Raw genomic sequence first — 21,846 nt, forward strand, 5'->3', positions numbered from 1 at the left:
TTCAAGCATAGATTAAATCCGTGTGTATACAATTATTATCTAATTTCAGTTCGGTTTGTTTCGGCAATTACAATTAGTAGTGGGTGTACAAGGGGTAGGGCTAGATTGAACAATCTTACTTTTCTTCTTATTAGGTGCTATTAGTGTTTGGGTTGTATTAGGAATAGTGGAATATAAGATTTCACCTGAATTTTTATTTAAAATAGTGTTGTCTCTATGTGGGTACTTAAACGATGTTTTTACAATTCTAAAGAATTTCTTCGGTACATTAGTTACTGCTAAAGGGGTAGGGGTGGGGTTAAACCAGATATTTTTCTTCTTCCTTAGACGGTTTCGTGGAACAGAATGGTGGCAATCATTTGGCTGAGTAGACCTAATAATTATTGGGGGTTATTTAAATTACTATTTGAATTGGGTGAAGAATGTAGATTTGTTATTTTACGTGTCATATTATGTGTTATTACAGAGTTAAGGCAGTTAAGGGGGAGTTTGTCTTGTGTGAATTTAATTTTTTCTGTCGGCAACTAGCTTAGATATTCTGTTTGAAACCGAAAGAACTATTGATTTTATAATCGAATTAGAGTGATTTGAAAGAGATAGGTTAGATTCATGGTAGGGGCTAAATGATTCTGAAATTAACTTTAGAGTGACATCTAAAAAGTCTGTTGTTTTCTTATATTTTCAAGGCCTTATAGTTATGGTAAGACCAAAGTTATTGAAAAAGGATAATATTGTAAATAATAAGGATGAATTATATTCCCTAGATTAAACAATAATAAATGCGTAGTAATAAACAGTGCGTCATCTCTATACACGAGAGGCGTGCAATAAGTAATGCCTTTGACCCATTTCCAGTTGTCTGATATGACTGAAATTTTGCATATGCAATTATTTATATCTCTACGGGTTATGTGGCAAATTACAGCTCTGAACTAATTGTGGTTTCTGTTTTACAGGTGTTTGAACTGAGTCAGGTGTGAAATGGAGCCTGTTTAATGTCAAGCAGTGATCCGGTTTTTGTATTTGAAAGGACGCACACCACAGGAGACTTTTGATGAAATGAAATAAACTTATGGTGATAATGCCCCATCATATGACCTTGTAAAACGTTGCCATCGTGAATTCAAACATGGCTGGTCGCCATCCCCTTCTGTCATTGATGAGGCATCTGTCCGTCAAGTTGAGGCTGTTATTTTGGAAGATCGGCCCATTACTATTCGCCAAATAGCCCAAGATGTCAAGATTAGTACAGGGTCTGTGGAAACTATCATTCATAACCATTTGCATATGCATAAGGTGTCTGCCAGATGGATTCCCAGGTTGCTCACACAATTCCAGAAGCGAAAACGCGTCGAGTGCTCAAGGATGAATTAAGAAATGTGCCAAGAAGATGAGTCAAAGTTTTTCAAAAAACTGATTGCACAGGATGAAACCTGGGTCCATCACTATGATCGAGAGACCAAAGCCCAGTTAATGCAGTGGAAGCACTTGGACTCACCACCTCCAAAGAAGGCAAGGGTGCAGCCCTTCGCTGGCAAGGTCATGCTCACAGTCTTCTGGGATCAGGACGGACTAGTGATGACAGATTTCCTCACAAAGGTTATCACAATTACAAAAGCCTATTATGCTTCACTTTTGAGGAAATTAAGGGAAGCTATCAAAATCAAGAGGCGGGGCAAGATCGGCAAAGGTACCCTCCTCCTGCAAGGCAACACTCCGGTCGCCAGATCAGAAGCACGGGCGTGTGGTTATGAAATCCTCCCCATCCTCCCTACTCTCCTGACCTTTCACCCTCTGACTTTTACCTCTTCCCAGCCATGAAGTTGTTTTTGAAAGGAAAGCGTTTCCCAGATGATGCAGCCTTGATTTCTGAAGTCACGTCGTGGTTGGAGGACCAACCTGGGGTGTTCTACAAAAACGGTCTTTAGCGCTGCATCAAACGATGGGAGAAATGCATAATTCTGTGTGGTTCCTATGTAGCGAAAGACTAATAACTGTGCCAAGTTTCGTTGCTCTACTTCTATGGGAAGTGGGTCAGGGGCATTACTTATTGCACGCCCCTCGTAGTTCTCCTTGAATAAATTTAAATACGAGTTCTTTCAATAAATTAGGTCGACTAAGTCTGTGACTTCTACAGAGTCAGAGTACCACATGAGAATATAAAAGTTATTTGGCGTGTCCTTCCTAGTCCAAATGTTATTGTCAAAATGTAAGGGTGTCGTCTAGCTAAAAGGATTAACTTCATTTCTAGGTCTGTGAGATCAGTGCAATGTAGTCTTGGCGGTCAAGGATAACTACACCGTTGCCTTTATCTGGGCGAGAAATATAAATCTCATTATTGCATTTTAATTGCTTAGCCGCGATGAAATGATTACTTTGCCAAATAAAATGGCGAGAAGAAATATTGCATTGACTGATTTTAATGGCTAATTCAGTCAAGCGAGATTTAACAATATTTAAGTTGTCACCCGAACCATTATTTTTTATTTGTGAAAATAAAATCTCAAATTCACTGAGAGTTTGAGTTACGTCAATCTAGCGAGGAGGGACACAAAATCACGTCCCCTAGACAAGACAAACGTATCGACTTCTGACAATTTGAATTTAGAGAAATTAAATATATGCTGATCCGAGAATGAAGGCTCACCAAATTTATTTTTAATCAAAAGGTTTAAGAAATTAGTAAATTTTTTATTATTTGTATGACGACACTTAACATCCTTGGCTGAAAGTAGCTTAGAAAATCGAAGTTTATCAAATGAAGACAACGTTTTCCAAGCGAGAGACCAAGCCGAGTAATGTTTACTCTGTAAGCTAAGAAGCACATCAGAATAAAATGTTATTTCGTCTTTTAAAACTACATTGCAAAAATGCGTTCTATTCTTAACAATGATAGTAAATTTATCTGTTTAGGTTCCCTGGACTCCGATGACACTCCTTCAATTGAAACCAAGCTTCAAAATAAACTGCTTCGATGGCATAAACTTAAATATCTATCTAAGGAAGTTTATAATAATATCCGACCGGTGGGCTCTCAACGCCCCAGGATTTACGGATTGCCTTAGGTACACAAAATTGATACTCCATTCAGACCAATTTTATCGATGGTAGGTTCGGCCCAACACAATCTGGCTAAATGGCTGGTTTTAATTCTTGAACCAGTCTGTTCTTTTTATTCAACACATTGCACACCTGATTCTTTTCATTTCGCATCGACTATCAAGGAGCTTCCTCTTACCACTAACAACTGTTATTTGGTCTCCTTTGACATTAGCAATTTGTTTACCAATGTCCCTCTTGACGAGGTCATTGACATATGTGCGGATTTTCTTTATAGAGGCCCTGACCCCCTCCCCTCTTTTCCTGAGGCGGTGTTCGTTGAACTCATGGAACTTGCTACGAAGCCAGTTTCCTTTAGTTTCAACGATGTGATGTATCGCCAGTTCAACGGTATATCTATGGGATCTCCCCTTGGCCCAACTTTGGCCAATATTTTGTGGGCTTTTTAGAACAGATGTTGTTTGACAAGTGCCCTAGACCAGCATTTTACATGCGTTATGTTGACGACACTTTTTCTTGTTTCGCTAGGCATGATGAAGCTGTGTCCTTTTTCCACTTATTAAATAATTTACACCCTTCTCTCAAATTTACGATGGAGGTGGAAAAAGATAACTCCCTTCCTTTCCTTGATGTGTTAGTTTCTAAACGTGGGCTTTCCTTTATGACATCTATTTATAGAAAACCCACTTTCACTGGTCTTTATCTCAGTTGGGATTCCTTTGCACCCACAACCAGGAAACTTAATCTTATTAGAAATCTAACCCATCGGGCACTTGTTATTTGTTCCCCACCTTTTTATTGATTTAGAAATTGAGAACATTAAAAGGATTTTTATTATGAATGGATATCCACCTCCATTAGTTAACTTAGTTATTAATAAGAAAATTCAATACTTTTCTGAGCTACCAAAATGCGGTCCATGTAGATTTCCGGTATACCTTAAGTTACCCTGGATTGGACCTGAAGGCCAACTTATTGGCGATAAGATTTCCTCTCTAGTGTCTTCTAATTTTGGTGATCTATCCCTCCGTATTGCTTTTTCCACAAAAACCGCCTTTCCCTCATTTCGTAAGGATGTCTTGCCTATCTCTCAAACAAGTAATATTATTTATAAATTTCAATGTCGGTGTGGTGCCGTCTATATAGGCAAGACGACCCAGCGTCTTCAGGTCAGAATCGCCCAACATGTTCCCCGTTTCATCCGAGATCATCAACCTACCACCAGAAAATCTCAACTGATAGAATCGTCCATCGGCCAACACTTGGTCGATAAAAAGGAATGCGATCTTGTTTTCTCTCCGGAGTGTTTTTCTGTTTTGTACCGAGGACGCACAAAGTTCCACCTGTCTGTCCTCGAAGCACTTGCCATCATTGCCAGCCCCCCTACTTTGTGCAAGCAGAGAAACCTCCGGCTTCAATTAGAATTATTTGGGTAGTTAGTTTTTTTTTTTTTTTTTTTTTTAACCTCCTCTCCGCTCTTACTCCATACCACTACCAAATATTCTAAAAAAATAATAATTTTCAGACTTATGACCCTTGAAAATGTTAGTCTGAACGAAAAGCGCTTCGGGTGTATTTTAGCGATCTTGTTTTTAATCGACTTATTTATTTTATTTAATTGTACATGTGTTACATATAACTTGCCCCATTTTTTTTTTCCTTTTCCTCACCCGGTTTTCCATCTTATTTTAGTTGATTGAATTTACGCGATGGTTCACTTCTTTATAATTATTCTAAAATTTTGCCAATCGAATAAAGTTATATATATATATATATATATATATATATATATATATATATATATATATATATATATATATATATATATATATATATATATACGACCCACACATTGAGTTCACCATCGAGCACCCCGACAGCTCTGGATCCCTGGCACTTTTAGACTTCAGCCACAAGATCTCGGAAGACGGTAATATATCCACCAAATTCTACAAGAAACCCGCCAGTAGAGATCTCTTCGTACACTATAAATCTGCCCTCCCCGTAAAGCTAAAATAAGCTATGCGAGGAATGAAATAGCGCGCATCCTTAACAAATGCAGTAACGAAGCGGATAAAAATACCTGCACAAATAAATTCAACCAAGTGCTAGAAACCAATGGATACCCAAAACCAACCATTGAAAACCTCAATAAATCTAGAAGACGCACCCAACATTCTTCCTCTAACACCTGCTTTTTAAAGCTGCCCCATTTCAACGACAAGATCACAACAGCCATCCGCAAAGCTATACACAGAGAGGGTCTCGACATACAACTTATACACATTGGGCCATCACTACGACAGCATTTGTCAAAACACAAAACCCACCTAAGTAACGTACCCTGCACCCTAACTAACTGCCCGATGAACACCACTAACATGTGCCACCGTGCATACACAGTATATCGCATACAGTGCACCAAATGTGACCAATCATACGTCGGTAGCTCAGTGAGACACCTGCACATTAGAGTAAAAGAACACATACAAACACAAGCCTCTTCTGTTCGCAAACACCTTCACACATGCGGCAACACTAACAAATCCATCAGAGTAGATATTTTAGCCACCGAACGCAATGTTGGCAACCTTCGTATCAAAGAACCAATCCTGATTGCCAAATTACATCCCAAGATTAATCGCCGACATGAATTAGGCTCATCATTCTTAACTTAATGCACACCATTCCACCATTGTATAATACAATTAAAAAATAAATAAACAAACAAAATAAAATAAAAAAATAAATCCAAAATTAAATTAAAATAAACCAAAATAAACAAACAAAATAATAAATAAGCAATCCCTATTCAATATAACTACACATTAATAATAATAACAATGTTTAACAATTAAATAGCAAGCCTAAGATATATTAATTAGATGGTGCAAGCATGTGGGCTACACGCCTACATGTATATGACTCATGCAAATTTATAAGTTTATATGCCCCAATATAACCCAATTGATTTCTCTGAGTAAACCTAACAATATTAATCGCAAATAACAATAAGACATAATACACCAAAAACAGAAATCCAAGTTAACTCAAATAAACGAATACATTATATAAAAAAAATATTACTAAAACTCTCGAAATAACTTCTAACCACTTCGTCATAACACATTGCATATATAAATAAATAATTATAGTTACTATATAACTGAATTAAAGATACAAGAATCCATAAATGAGTATATATACACTACATAACGAATTAAATAAAATACCCCCAGAATGAGAATAATATCACTAAAATAAGATAAATAAGCAAACAAATAAATACATAAAAAAGTAATGCAACGTTATACATCTAACTGAGAAGAAATATCGGCTACGATTATCCCCCTTAGAACAACTCATCAAGTAGTCTCCCTTGACCAAACGATTTATTCTAAGTCTACGCTCCCACCACCCCAAACAGAATGCAGAAACACAAACAACAAATAAATTCCAGAAGCGAAAACGCGTCGAGTGCTCAAGGATGAATTAAGAAATGTGCCAAGAAGATGAGTCAAAGTTTTTCAAAAAACTGATTGCACAGGATGAAACCTGGGTCCATCACTATGATCGAGAGACCAAAGCCCAGTTAATGCAGTGGAAGCACTTGGACTCACCACCTCCAAAGAAGGCAAGGGTGCAGCCCTTCGCTGGCAAAGTCATGCTCACAGTCTTCTGGGATCAGGACGGAGTAGTGATGACAGATTTCCTCGCAAAGGTTATCACAATTACAAGAGCCTATTATGCTTCACTTTTGAGGAAATTAAGGGAAGCTATCAAAATCAAGAGGCAGGGCAAGATCGGCAAAGGTACTCTCCTCCTGCAGGGCAACACTCCGGTCGCCAGATCAGAAGCACGGACGTGTGGTTATGAAATCCTCCCCATCCTCCCTACTCTCCTGACCTTTCACCCTCTGACTTTCACCTCTTCTCAGCCATGAAGTTGTTTTTGAAAGGAAAGCGTTTCCCAGATGATGTAGCCTTGATTTCTGAAGTCACGTCGTGGTTGGAGGACCAACCTGGGGTGTTCTACAAAAACGGTCTTTAGCGCTGCATCAAACGATGGGAGAAATGCATAATTCTGTGTGGTTCCTATGTAGCGAAAGACTAATAACTGTGCCAAGTTTCGTTGCTCTACTTCTATGGGAAGTGGGTCAGGGGCATTACTTATTGCACGCCCCTCGTAGTTCTCCTTGAATAAATTTAAATACGAGTTCTTTCAATAAATTAGGTCGACTAAGTCTGTGACTTCTGCAGAGTCAGAGTACCACATGAGAATATAAAAGTTATTTGGCGTGTCCTTCCTAGTTCAAATGTTATTGTCAAAATGTAAGCGTGTCGTCTAGCTAAAAGGATTAACTTCATTTCTAGGTCTGTGAGATCAGTGCATTTTTTTACAAAGAGAAGGGCCTTTATAATATATGTTATATAAGACAGAGATAGAGAAACGAAATACATATCTTAATAAGAATACGTGATATGATCATGGATTAAAGCGTTAAATTGTCAGAAAATAAGTCCGTCTACAAATTGTATGTATGTAGTATGTATGTATGTATATAAAGAGAGAGAGAGAGAGAGAGAGAGAGAGAGAGAGAGAGAGAGAGAGAAAGAAAGAGAAGTAGCAATTGAGATAGATAAAGAGTCAGTGACTGAGAGAGTAAAAAAAAAATAGAGCGAGAAAAACTGCGTGAGATTTTACTGAAGGAAATTTTACATTTTATTGTAGACGATCAATTTTCTCTTTCTACTTTCTGATTAAGATAAATAAATAATAAAATTAATAAAAAAGGATTTAATCTGAACATTCCAATCGATTCGTTGTAAATAAATGATGAACTGCGTTTATTTATTTCATTTAATCAAACCTTTTTTCTGCTATTCCATATGAAAACAGATGTTTATTGATTACTTGTATAGATGCTTGTGTAGTCGGTATATATATATATATATATATATATATATATATATATATATATATATATATATATATATATATATAAGAGTAGGTAGTAGTTTGCTTGAAGCATTGTTGGTAAAGGAATATATGGAAGTTTTAAAAGCCAAAAACTATGCGAAGAAAGGCCGGAATCATGAAAGTAAAGAAAAGAAAAACAAACAAAGGTAGACGGGCGTGTTTGAGTAGGGAAATTTCTAACTGTTTATTCGTCTATCATTCCTCACCTCGTTGTATAATTATTTTATAACCAACTTGTTGGTATGTCCGGTGTATGTAAAGTCCGTGGGTGGTATGGAGCTTTCATTAATTTCAAAATAGAAAACAAAAGTAAATTCAAGATGGCGGAAGAGGATGTGACTGGACTGCAGAAAAGGTCAAACCAACAGACAGGAAAACGAATTTATATGTATAGATTAGTTAACATTCTCAAATCAAAAGACGTATTTAATTCTCACTTATATTTTATTCATATTTATTATGAAGTACATTTTATATGTGTTTGTTGAATAACGGCGGTACACCATCAAGGACAAAAATATGTTTCTCAGAAAATTGTTGCAAAGTTTGTTTGATTTTTTACCCGTTGGAATAGGAAAAAGATTTGGTAAGAAAAAAAATTTGATAAAAGAAAATGAAGATATTTAAAATTCGCAACGACATAAGTATAAAGAAATACTTATTGCGGTATTTATAACCCAAATATAAGGCATTCAATTCACCCACTCGTTTGAATCTGTATTATGCCGCCTAAATATTCTACCAGATCAAATGAATTCTTGTCCTGGAATCTGGCCAAACCAAGAAAAGAGCACAAGAATGATAAACTATAACATATTGTAATAATGGTGTTGAGAACCACAGCAAGGTATGTGCCGTATGTAGAGAAGAGCTAGCATTCGAACTCGAAACCCGTCTGATACGAAATCTATCTATGTATCTATAAAATTGAAAATGTCTGTGTACATTTCCCTACCAAAATAACTCTGCAGACTCGAAATTTGACATACGGAGTATTGAGATTTGGGGAAATCTTTTTAATCGGGTTTCGGCCAGAAATTTTGCTGTTAAGGAGTCAAAGTTCCACGATTTGACCTTTGAGAACTCTACCAAACTCCTCCGCCAATTTTGGATCTAAACACTTGAAATTTTAGATATAGGTTACTTGGAAATGGATCTAATTTAATAATTTGATTTGAGCCCAAAATAGTAAATATTAAGGGGTCAAAATTGGGGTCAAAGTTAAAAAAAAATGTGATCTCTGCGGTCTCTAACAAATAACATCGCCAATTTTTGGTCTAAACATTTGAAATTTTACATAAAGTGTATTCAGACATAGGGCAAGCTTTTTAATCCTTTTTTGCTGAAAATTTGGCTGCCAAGGGGTCAAAGTTAAAAAGATTTGACCTTTGTGCAAATTATTATGTCAATTTTGGGTCTAAACATTTGAAATATTTACATAAAGGGTATTCAGACATACAGCAAGCTTTTTAATCAGTTTTTGGACGAAAATTTGTCTGCCAAGAGGTCAAAGTTGACAGAGTTGACCTTTGCAGACTCTACCAAACTCCTCCGCCAATTTTAGGTCTAAATACTTGAAATTTTGGATGTAGATTACTTGGACATGGGTCAAACATTTTAATTTAATTTGGGCCCAAAACAATAACTGTTAAGGGGGTCAAATTTAGGGTCAAATTTTTTACAAAGTTGACCTCTGCGGTCCTTACCAACTTTTCTCTTTGGTAGTTTAGGAAGCCTATTATATAGAAACGCAGTACCGTACATATGCACATTTTTAATATATACTTATGCACATAAAGTTATGAACAGTGCATAGGGCCCGAGTAAAACCGGGCTGAACTGCTAGTATAAGATAAATGCAAAATTAGCCGTCATCGTGTTTCGAGGCGGCAGTATAAAAAGACTTTTTTTTTTGTTCGAAGGCAGTGTTAGATTATCTTGGGAAGAGGATGAAAAGAGAAATACGACGGCGGATGAATAGAAAGCTGATTGTTAAGAAGAATTCCGAATCCGACTTCTTTTTTTTACTTCTTTTCACTGTTTTGAGAACAAGGAAACGTTTTGTCGAGCACGAACATGACTTGTCCGTTGAACAAATTTACGTGACTAAAATAGGGCTTACTTCCCGGAGAAAAACTATAGACAATCTTTCACAAATTTAAATAACAACTTGGGTAGAATGGATGTTCTTCATTGTTTTAGTCAACATTAAAATCTTGGTTAAACATTAAACATATTTCATATAGGAATCGAGTGTAAACCATAGGGGGGGGTCATTTCTAAGAACTTACATTTAAGTAAACTGAAAAAAAAATTTACTGTAATTTCATTATTATTTAAGATATTCAAAATTGTTCAACGATTCACCGAATTACTTGCGAGCCGCCATTTTCTTATTGATAATGGATGATAACTCTTTCCTGTCGCTATGGATTAACATTTTCGCTGCAAATAGTGAATTCCTGTTTAGCAGAATTTATGTGGTGACAGAAACTCGATAAATTTAATATCTTAACTACTAAATATAGATATTATATTCCGTAAATTTTTTTTACCGTTTTCTACTGACCAAGTATTTCAGTAAAGTAGTTTTTATTTAGCGCATTTACTAAGGAGTGTTATGCCAAGAAGCAACAAATGTTTACTACTATCACTCGCTTTAACGGAAGTGACAATTTTCACCATAGATCAATCGATAAAACTTTCGGTGTTCCAACAATTTGTTGTTTCCAAATGACAATTAGTCGTAACTATTACTTGAACACCATACTTTTGTTTCTGTTAGTATTTTGGCCATAAAGTAAGACGCAAACAAAACGTTTACGTAGAAAGAATATGTTGTACAAGGAAATGAAAACAAAGAAAGGTTGTCTGTATTTCCGGCGTTTAAGACTGTCTGTAGTGTCGCTTTAGTCGATATATTTTCAGATAAATAATAAATAATAAAGATATGTGATACACGGTTGGAGGGTGAGAAAAAATCAGATAGCGCCCCATCTGACCCTGCAAAATTAAGTATGAGCATTCTCCGGAAGAGCTTCTAAAACGAAAACCAGGGCTACACAGAACATTTATATTAGTCCTACAGCAAAAGGCTACCGAAATGGTAAAGTTTCTGTCAGACTGATTATCGAACCTTTTGATGTCAGGGTTGCAATATTTCTCCACAAGAATATCAACTCTCGGGGTTTTTTATAATGATTAGAAGAGTCCATTATGCTTTTTATAATGATTAGAAGAGGCCATTATGAGTGAATGGGTAAGTCCTGATAACAATTATGAATTCTGGTTATCATATAGCCTAACTAAAAACAAGTCTTTCTTTAAATTATGATAGAAACAACCTTTAATCAAGTAGAATCAGGTTAAGCATTTGTAGAATGAGTTCATTGCAAATAAGTACTTGCTTTTGCTCGAAAATCAGATATTAACAGCTGATGTATGGACAAACAGATAGACATGCAAATGTCCGTGCTTTACGTATAGAAAAATATATTAGAGACGTGTGTCTGTCGGGTTCTTCGTCTGTCTGTCTTGCAGGCCGGTAATTATGAAAACAAACAATGTCATAGTTAACAAAATGTATATTAACAAAAGCATGTTATAAAGGTATACTGTTATATAGGGTACTACCAGGAGGTGTCAAGTGATATTATTATGATCGCTGTTGATTTTTAGAAAATATGTATCGGGAATGCTAGTGAGGAGGAATGTTAACTTGATAGAATGGAATTTTATTCTGACAATTATGTTTTCACTTGGAAGAGGAATTCTGGATCAAAAGGTCAGTTGGAATGTGGGAAAAATAACAAATTATGTGAAAATCATCAGGTGATGACGTAATAAATTAGAAAGGTGGTTTTAGATTAAACGTGGAGTTTAGTAAGTTGGGAAAGAACAGACAAGTATCGGCCTTTGGCCGGACCGGACGTGGAATGGGCTAATCCACTCAGTACGAGTTGTTGGGCGTGGGACATAAAGAGTTAAACAACAGTGAATTTGCAATCTCGATAGAATAATTGACGTATAAAAAATTACGAAATCACCAACTTTTCCGGTGTTGTCAAGAAGAAGAGGTGATACAATAACAAAATGCTATATTGTTTGTGTATATGTAAACCTCCCCACACACACACACACAGAAACACAAACGAGGCGTTATGAACACCTGAACGTGTTTTTTTGTTTGTTTGTGTTTTTGTTTTTTTTGTTATGCATACATGTAAAGACACTGCAGAACATTTTATACACGAATTACTTTCCCATGCTATATAGACAAGTATGCAATGATACACCATCATTCTGGGGCCAAAATTGTCATGAATTGCTTGCTCGATCTATAGAGGTATCTATATTTATAGTTTCTGGGTAAATACATTATTCCTAAAAATAGGTAGGGTTCAAGATCAAAGTGTGGTATCTGTTCTTCAGATGCTACTCTTCAATTTCTTGTTCTCTGTTAGCCGAGGATAAATCCTTCACGATTGAAACAATTTTTATTTTTTGTTCCTTTTCTCCACATTAAAAAAACGACCCTGGTGTCTAACTCTGTCGCGTGGAGAGGCATTGTAAATAGGAACAATATATTTGTTCGCATTCCAATAAGGGAAAATTTAGACATGCGGATGGTTTCAGAGTGGAGAATCCTATTGGTGGTCTAGGAGCAGAAATGCCTGCGATATTCTCTCTTATATGAAACCACAATAAATGCATTCACCTTCCGAAAAGAAGAAATAAGTGATAACATGATTACTTTGGAAACAAACAAAACAAACTGCTTTTATCCTGCCTAAAAAACATGACTAAAATGTAATTCCGTATGTACGTCTGCAAGAAGCCATAACAGCACGACTTCCAGTGTCAAGCTGTCATATTTGGTGTCTTGTCTGCAAATCTAAAAGCCGCATAGCAAAACATTTGTGGATTCATAATGTGAAAAGAAACTGGAATCTTAGGAAGATTTCCATCATTCTAGTAATTATAGAAGCTACCGGACTCATGAAAAAAATATCCCCACAATTACTTGGCAAGTATACCCGGTGAAGTAAGTGCAAAAGAGATCAAAACAATTGCAGTTAAAGGGGCGGCTAGAATCTTTAAAAGATTTCTCGGTTGGAATGTATGAGAGAGCGGGTAAATGTCTGGCATCCGGTAGGATGTCCCATCCCAGCTAAAACACAATTAGAAAATTATTTTTAAAAAAATGTTTACATACGGGGAAGGAATACATTTTGTGCAACATATGTGAAAGTTCATGTAAGCTGAAGCTGGGTTAAAGAGCCACCTGTTTTAACACATCCGCACAGCAGTTAAATGAAGAGATGGCAAACTTGTCAAGAATAAACAATATATATATATATATATATATATATATATATATATATATATATATATATATATATATATATATATGTAACTCTTGGTTCGTTCGTAATTAATAGTCTAAATAACTAAATAAATGATTGATTCGACATTTTGGTATAATATGTTTACTGTATTCATGCGTGTTTCTATATATCTCTTTTTAATTATAACATTATACTTAATTTTTCTATAATAAATAGGTGGTTTTCTTTGGACCGATAGGTCATTTTTTTATGGACAATTATTTATCACCGCTTGCGTCACGTGACCAGTGTTTTCAATTTAGCGCTAGATCTGGAGATTTCGTTTGCAATCTAGGGGGGAATTCTAGAAAATCTGGAGATATTTTGCACCCACACACCCGCAATTTTAGATTAAAAAATAAAGAAAAGCGCTTAAAAATGCTTTAAAACATAAAATAAACTCATTCATGTAAGTAACAAAAAAGTAGCATTTATTGAATCAACTTTTTAAGATGCAGCATATGCTAACACTTCAGCGAAGTTTACTGTATTTATTTTTTAGCAAACATTAATAACAGAAAGTTTTCCAGTTTATTTATTTTTTTTGCATAATTATTGATGGAAGTATTTTTCTGTTTTTCTTGCCATCTGTTGAAAAAAAAATAATTTGTACAGTCTCTTGAAAAAAAAAACTTTTCTCCACTTTCACCTAACTATTTACAATGTTCATATAAAGCATTCATCTGTTCTTTTTATAATAAAAATTCCGTTTTCAAAAAGAAACGTTTACTGCCAAATTTCTTTTTTAAAAAAAGTGCAAGTTTTCCTGAAAAAAAAAAAGAACAAAAAAACTTTCACCTAACATTCTATGGTAAAAAATTAATTTTTTGTGGAAAAAACCCAACTTTTATTGATAAAAAAAAATTGCAAAAAATAATAAAAGTAAATAAACGAACAAATGCAATTTTTCTTGGGGAATGTGTTCCATTTTAACAAACTGAGCCACAGCAACGCGTGGCCGGGTACAGCTAGTATATATATATATATATGTATATATGTATATATATATATATATATATAATTATTTCCGTGATTATACCATATATATATATATATATATATATATATATATATATATATATGTATGTATATATATATAATTATTTCCGTGATTATACCATATATATATATATATATATATATATATATATAATTATTTCCGTGATTATACCATATATATATATATATATATATATATATATATATATATATATATATATATATATATGGTATAATTACGTTCACACACTGCTTCCTTCTAGATCGTCGTGGTTAAGTGGCGTTGGACCTGGTCAGTACTAAAATAGGTGACCATTTGGAGATACCATGTGCTCTCCGCTCATCTCGGCATTGTTTCCAGTGAATATTACGCAACCTTTGCTTTTCAATTACACATACAGCTCCACTTACAGGTGATCTCCATTGTCTCTCTAGACCGAATAGAAGTCATGAGATATCCGACTACTTTTAAGCTATTAGACATAATGTTACGTAATTGCTGTGGCCGATCGTTCGGGATGCGTTTGTCCAGTCTAAATTATTTAACGCGTACTTTCGTCGCTGCTCAAAATATATACACACACTGATAGCGAAGTAAAAATCACAACACAGTTGATCTACAAAAATATGTTGCTTTTATTTCAAACCGACAATCAGCTTTTCGGTAACAAATTGTTATGTTCTATGTTTTGACGCTTACTGAAATGCGCGGGGGGGGAGTGGTTAGACGATTGTTGGGCGGTGACTTGTGCCGCAGCCTCTCTCTCTCTCACACACACACACACACACACACACTCTCTCTCTCTCCCTCTCTCCCTCTCTCTCTCTCTCTCTCTCTCTCTCTCTTATCGACTGACTCTCTTACTGCATTTTCTCTGTGATGATTTTATTTATAAAAACTTACTTTTCTATTGGAATGTTTAATATTTTCGGTGTCTATTGTTTCAACCTTTGGACCGATATCTGCTCATATAGTTCTAGGTCAAATTATGCATTCCGTTAGACAATGGTGAAAAGCCCCGAATTCTTTACATTTGAATCCATTTGCGTGTGTGTAGCCTAACATTAATTCGAAATTTGGTTTGAATGAATGCTTATATACAGAAATTCTCCGGTGAAAATTTTTTCCTGTTTTTTATTTTCTGTATTTTAAAACGATCCTCAAGAGAGCATGAAATCCCACTTGAATTATTGTCATTCTTAATTGTATTGGGATCTAAACAATGAATAAAAAAGATAATTATAAATGCAAAAGTGATCAAATTATGGCCTGCAAGCTGCATTTTGCATGCAATACGTGTCTGTGCGTCTCTCCAATGTTATAACCTTGTAAGGTAAATGTCATCCGAACACTTTCGCATAGAATAACATACTAAACAAGACTTCGTTGTGATTGCATAATAAATCTCATTAAGTGTTTGGAACTTTTTCTCCTCTTGAAATATTTATGGGTCAGTATGACATTTTATAAACGTTCGTCTGTTACTTTCTTTGTGTAACAAATAAATCTGAAAGCGATATTTTTTCCTCTGTAAATTATGTGGATTTCGTTATTTATAGTTTGACCCAAACGTTGCTCGTAAACCACAACAAACAGGTGTGTCTCTTGCGAACCTTGAGATTACAGGATGTCTCACCCCTCTATTTTTTTTTACTAATGTATCATAACTTATTAGGGCACAAAGCCACTCGAGAAAAAAGGGGTTTTAAACATACTTATTCTTAGCATGCAAATGTGAAACAGTTGATAAGATCTCCAGCTACGGTATAGTTGGAAATGTCTTCTCAATTATCAAATCATCTCTCTCTGATAGGTTCATAAGAGTATTTTTTATTTTCTGTATTTTAAAACGATCCTCAAGAGAGCATGAAATCCCACTGGATGGGCAGAAATCAGAAGCTCACAGTATTAATGATGGAGTCCTTCAGGGGTCCATCCTGGGCCCAACTCTCTTCCTGATCTACATCAATGATCTCCCAAATCACATCCTAAGATCATTCGTAGACATTTATGCTGACAACACTATCATCAATGGCAACACTTCAAAGGGCATAGATGACCAAGTTCTCTCTGATTCTCCCTCCTCTGATCTTGACCACGTGGTATAATAGAGAAAGAGGTGACTGGTTAATTTTAAAGCATCTAAAACCAAGCTTCTATCTTTACATCATCAACGCTTTGATCCCCGTCTGGCATCAATTGAAATGAATGGCTCTCGTCTTGGGGAGGCTCCATGTTTTGACAAGCTTCTGGGTCTGATATTTAGTCTTGATCTGAGATGGAACACGTACATCAAATCCGTTATCAAGGCTGCTGAAAAAAATGGTGGAATTGTTCCACCGCTCCAGTAGATATCTCACTACTGATGCAATTCTCTACCTGTATAAGAGCCAAGTAGTTCAAGGGTGGCGTACTGTTGCCACATCCTGGCAGGAACTACTAAAAGCAGCTTATCCTGCCTTGACAGAGTTCAAAATCGATGTATGATTCACTTTTGAACTATTTAACTAATCATTATGAATTTTGGAATACAGCTGTTAAGTGTAATAAGTAGGGCAAGAGAATATTCTTTTCATTATTTTGACTCTCGAGTATATATCCGTTAATATCATATGTTTTTATATAGAGTGATGTGGTTCTCGATTGATTAACTGTTTCTGTGTCGGATATATACTCGAGAGTGATTACCCTAGTAATAAATAGTAATGTGGTCTATAATTAGTTTAATTTTATTTTATACAAATGATGGTTTAAAAAAAAAGAGCTGAAATTCAAATATTTCCGATTGTTTCGAAATTTTATACAATCAATATTTCTTAAATGTCAGTTTCTTTTGAAGTATTTTAAGGGATTCTAGCAGGCATAATATGGCCACAGCGTCGCATGTGAAAATTCAAATATTTTAAAGTTGCATTAGGTTTGACTCATAAAAATTAGACACCATATTCCCGGAATTTCAATTTCTTTTTAAGACCTTTTAAATGTTTGACATTTTCTAGAATCCAAAATTATGCAATGAATTTTGATCAAAATTGGAATAAGGATTCTAGACACAAGATTTTGTATCATAATATCTTGATTTCAATATCCTTAAATAGACATAAAATTCGGGCTAACTTGTTCCCCTCGGAGAATTTATTTTACTACACATAATTCTATTAGGATATTGGCTCACTATGAAGCTGCTGTGTTTATAAGATGGTGCTCAACAACAAGTAGAGCTGTAGTTTTTTTTGTTTGTTTGTTTTTTCGTCTTTTTTACTCACGTTCACACTTACGAAGACAAATCGTCATTTGGACGTAAAGGGCTATTATTTGGGATCATGCATAGGAAAGATAAACAAGATGTTGGTTTACATTACATTTAAACTTCTGCATATCAGTACAGCCAGGGAAACAGGTAGCAGAAAGTGAATTCCAAAGTCTAGCTAGTCGAGGAGAGAAAACTATTAGAGTAGAAACCTAAACAGTGAAGGGGTGAGATTTTGTTGCTAAGCGGGTTTGTCGGGGATATATACATTTTTATTATTATTTCTTTGTCAATATTTTTGCTGAAACAAGTATGCACATATTTAACTAAAAATGCTTGTATGAATAAAAACACATTCTATGTGTGTGTGTGTGTGTGTGTGTGTGTGTGTGTGTGTGTGTGTGTGTGTGTGTGTGTGTGTGTGTGTGTCCAACGGGTCAAATCAATTTATGATTCGTTTAGGTGCTGTGTTTCGGTATTTAATAACTTTTAAAGGGATTAATATACCTTAACACAGAAGAAGTAAAACTATTATTTTGCATCTCCGGCGTAGTACGAGTATTGCAACTCAAAAAAAAAATATGAGAATACCAGCAAAAGCTGAAGTCATTGTATATGAAAACAGGGTGAGAAGAAGCAAGAAAAATGGAAATCAGAACGAAACTACCTAGGTAAAAAAAATTAAATGAATAACTAAATAAAAATTTAGAGAAAATCAAAAAAAAATAAACGGCGTGATTAAAAGCATTTGTGGGCGTGGCTTCAAATGGGGCGTGGCCTTAATGTTTACTGCTGGGGGCGGAGAAATGGCGTGTATTTCATGTTTGCTATCAAATTTAATTCAAGTTTTACACTTTTTACGGATGTGCGTGTGTATTTAGCTGTCAATTTAATTTTTGCCTTTACCTGTTTGTGTACGTTTCAAAAAAAAAAAAAAAACAAACTCTCGCGCATGCACATGCATTCTCTCTCTCGCTCTCTCTCTCTCTCTCCCTCTCTCTCTCTCTCTCATTTTTCCCCTATTTTTCTCTATCTTTCCCTCTCAAAAACAAGATTAAAAACAAAAAAAAGTTTAATTAAACAAAAGCTATCTATTATCTTTAATAATGATATATATATATATATATATATATATATATATATATATATATATATATATATATATATATATATATATATATACCGGCATTGCTCGATCGTAAAATACGCTTAAATATGATATTTTGAGTAATGCAGACTTCGTATTTATTATTATATTATATTAGACCCAATACATAGTAATGATTTAAAAAGTAAAAATAAAATAAAATAACTCGTGCAGTCGTGCACCAGCACCACCACCACCACCACCAAGAATCTAAACCAAAACGTTTAGCTTACGATTTATTTTTAACGTTAATGTCTGAGCTATGAAGACATGTTTGCTGCAAGGCTAAAAATTAAAACATGAACCAATAGCTATTACGTTATGCATGCATATTCGTAATGCTGCCGTTTGAACGTCACCTGGCAAATTTCATTTTCTTTTTTTTTCACACTTTTGTACCGATTTTCCTGGGTTAAAAATCAAATATAAAGTTTCGCATGGGTTCGAATACCGTATATATTAAGTTTCATGTATGTAGACCAAAACTGACAGAGTAGTTTGGTAGGCAAAGTTTTTTAAACAAAAGATATATACGTATACATTAATATATATGGAAATAGTTTTGTGTTTACCATAAACTTTTTACGCAAATATTACAACACAAGTATAAATCATGTAGAATATCTGCATTAATTACAACTTCGTTATATATGAGGCATGGAATTGCATTCACTCGCAACAGATCTAGCTAATTTGCATATTCTTTTACATATTCATTTTAATTCCCTTATATATATATATATATATATATATATATATATATATATATATATAGAGAGAGAGAGAGAGAGAGAGAGAGAGAGAGAGAGAGAGAGAGAGAGCTATTGTTTCTCATCCTCTATCACTTCTCGATTCCTCATTATGTTTTCTCTTTGGCACTATCATACCAGCATGACCCTTTCTCTCTCTCTCTCTCTCTCTCTCTCTCTCTCTCTCTCTCTCTCTCTCTCTCTCTCTCTCTCTCTCTCTCCTCCGTTTTCCCTGGGCCAGGATCGTACCAGCATGACGGCCCGATAGCACGACGCCCTCAACACAAGTGCGCGTGTGCATCGGAGTTTGTGGCACGCGACAACATCGCGGTTTGTCCCGCGCAGGCGTCGTATGTTCCAGCACCCAACAATGGCACCGTACACATAGGGGGGGGGGACAGAGCGCGTACACCACACCACACACACACACTCGCCGCCCACACAAATGTACACACATCTTATCTCCACTCATCTCGTCCGAGTACACACACCTACTTTTACAGTTTTGCGTCAGAAACGAACGCATAATAACGTCGTCCACTTTTCTTGTTAGCCTAATAAAACAATAGACACGTATTAAAAAACGACCAACCTTACAGGCAACGACTTATCACACACAAAACACACAACAAAACCATTTATTTTCGATGGCGTTTCAGGCGATGTCCAGACTCCAGAACTCTTTATTTATTTTTTATCCTTTTTTTTTTATTTCCTTTCTTTCTAAATCGTCACCTTTAGCGTAAGCCTTTGTTCTTTAATCCTTTTGGTCTTTGTTATTGTTATTGTTGTTGTTGTTGTTGTTTTTGTTTTGTTTTTGTTTTGTTTTTTAGGTTGTTGCGTTTTTTCTTTCTTCTTTACTACTACTACTACTACTATTCCGAGCTGGTTGTTATCAAAAATTATAAGCCACTCGCGAAGAAGTATTCGTTGCGGAAAGTGGACCAATTTTAAGCGTGATCACTCAAACTGGAGACGTTATTCTTACTAGGAAAATGGATTCTAGACTTTTCCATCCTTAATAAGACCCTAAACCATTATTACTGACAGTTAAACTTTGCAATAGATTTTTTTTATGCTCGGCGCCATCTTAAATGAAAAATTTTCCGACGAAATCAAAACTGTTTTCTATCAATTTAAGAAAATTAATTTCACAATGTTTTCTTTTAATACAAAATTCAATTATTTAGAAACTTTTTTCTTACTTTTTAAATCTTGTTTGTCATTCGGTTTAAATCATTTTGTATTCCGTTTAATTTTTTCATTCAGTTTAAAACATTTTTGGATTTAGTTTAAACTATTTTGCATTCAGTTTAAACCTATTATATTCGTTCAAATCTTTTTCGTCCAGGTAAAACCCTATTCCATTCAGTTTAAATTCTTTTTCAAAGCAGTTTAAATCTTTTTTCAATTCAGTTTAAACCTTTTCGTTCAGTTAAAACGTTTTTCCAATCAGTTAAGCCTATTTTTCGTTTAGTTCAAACCGTTTTTCATTCAGTTTAAATCTTTTTTCTTTTTCGTTTAATCTTTTTTCTCTAAATCCATAAAATACATTTAGTAATTTTAATCTCATTCAATCCTTTCTTTTGTTTTTTCACATTCGCTCATAACTTTTGTGCAGAACTGCTCGATTTTTAAACAATTCCAATCAAGATTAAAAAAAAACGATCAAAGCAGACGACAATGCGATTACGAAAAACACCGCCATTGCCAAACTGACAGCAGGAGCATTTTAAAACTTTTTAACTTGATATTCGTATTGAGATCTTTCAGGCAACTCATGTAAGCAAAGAAAGTTATATAGCTAAAACAACTACAGCGGAAGGAGAGACGGGAGAAAGGTAAAGCACCGCCCCTTTATCGACACGGGACAACGTATGAACAGACGACATTTTAAGTTGATCATCAAAGCTGCAGCTGCACTTAACGCCTTTACATTTTTTTTTTTTTCTAAGAAAAAAACAAGAAAAGTCCTTCACATACGGACACATACACACATACACACACATATACACACACGCACACATATACACACACTCACACATATATACAAATTAAACCAAACACACAAACATACATATTCCGCAGAAAAGGCCATAATATATTCCTATACACATATACGTACACAGTAAAATACGTAAATAAACAAAAATAAACAACATAATATATAGTCAAATTACGAACGCAAATGCATAATGTATTATATCACTAAACATATACAACAATAATATTTAATTATATATATATAATATTTCATTACATATATATATAAT

General features: G+C 34.9%; 1 protein-coding gene across 1 annotated transcript in view; it reads left to right on the plus strand.

Annotated features, from left to right (window-relative positions):
- Positions 1-21,846, plus strand: part of LOC145284953 (uncharacterized) — a 216,169-nt gene that overhangs the window by 76,872 nt on the left and 117,451 nt on the right. The gene's annotated exons all lie outside the window — the stretch shown is intronic.

Source organism: Euprymna scolopes, chromosome 9 (genome assembly GCF_053919585.1).
Source record: "Euprymna scolopes isolate OS-2025 chromosome 9, ASM5391958v1, whole genome shotgun sequence".
Taxonomy (NCBI): Eukaryota; Metazoa; Mollusca; class Cephalopoda; order Sepiida; family Sepiolidae; genus Euprymna; species Euprymna scolopes.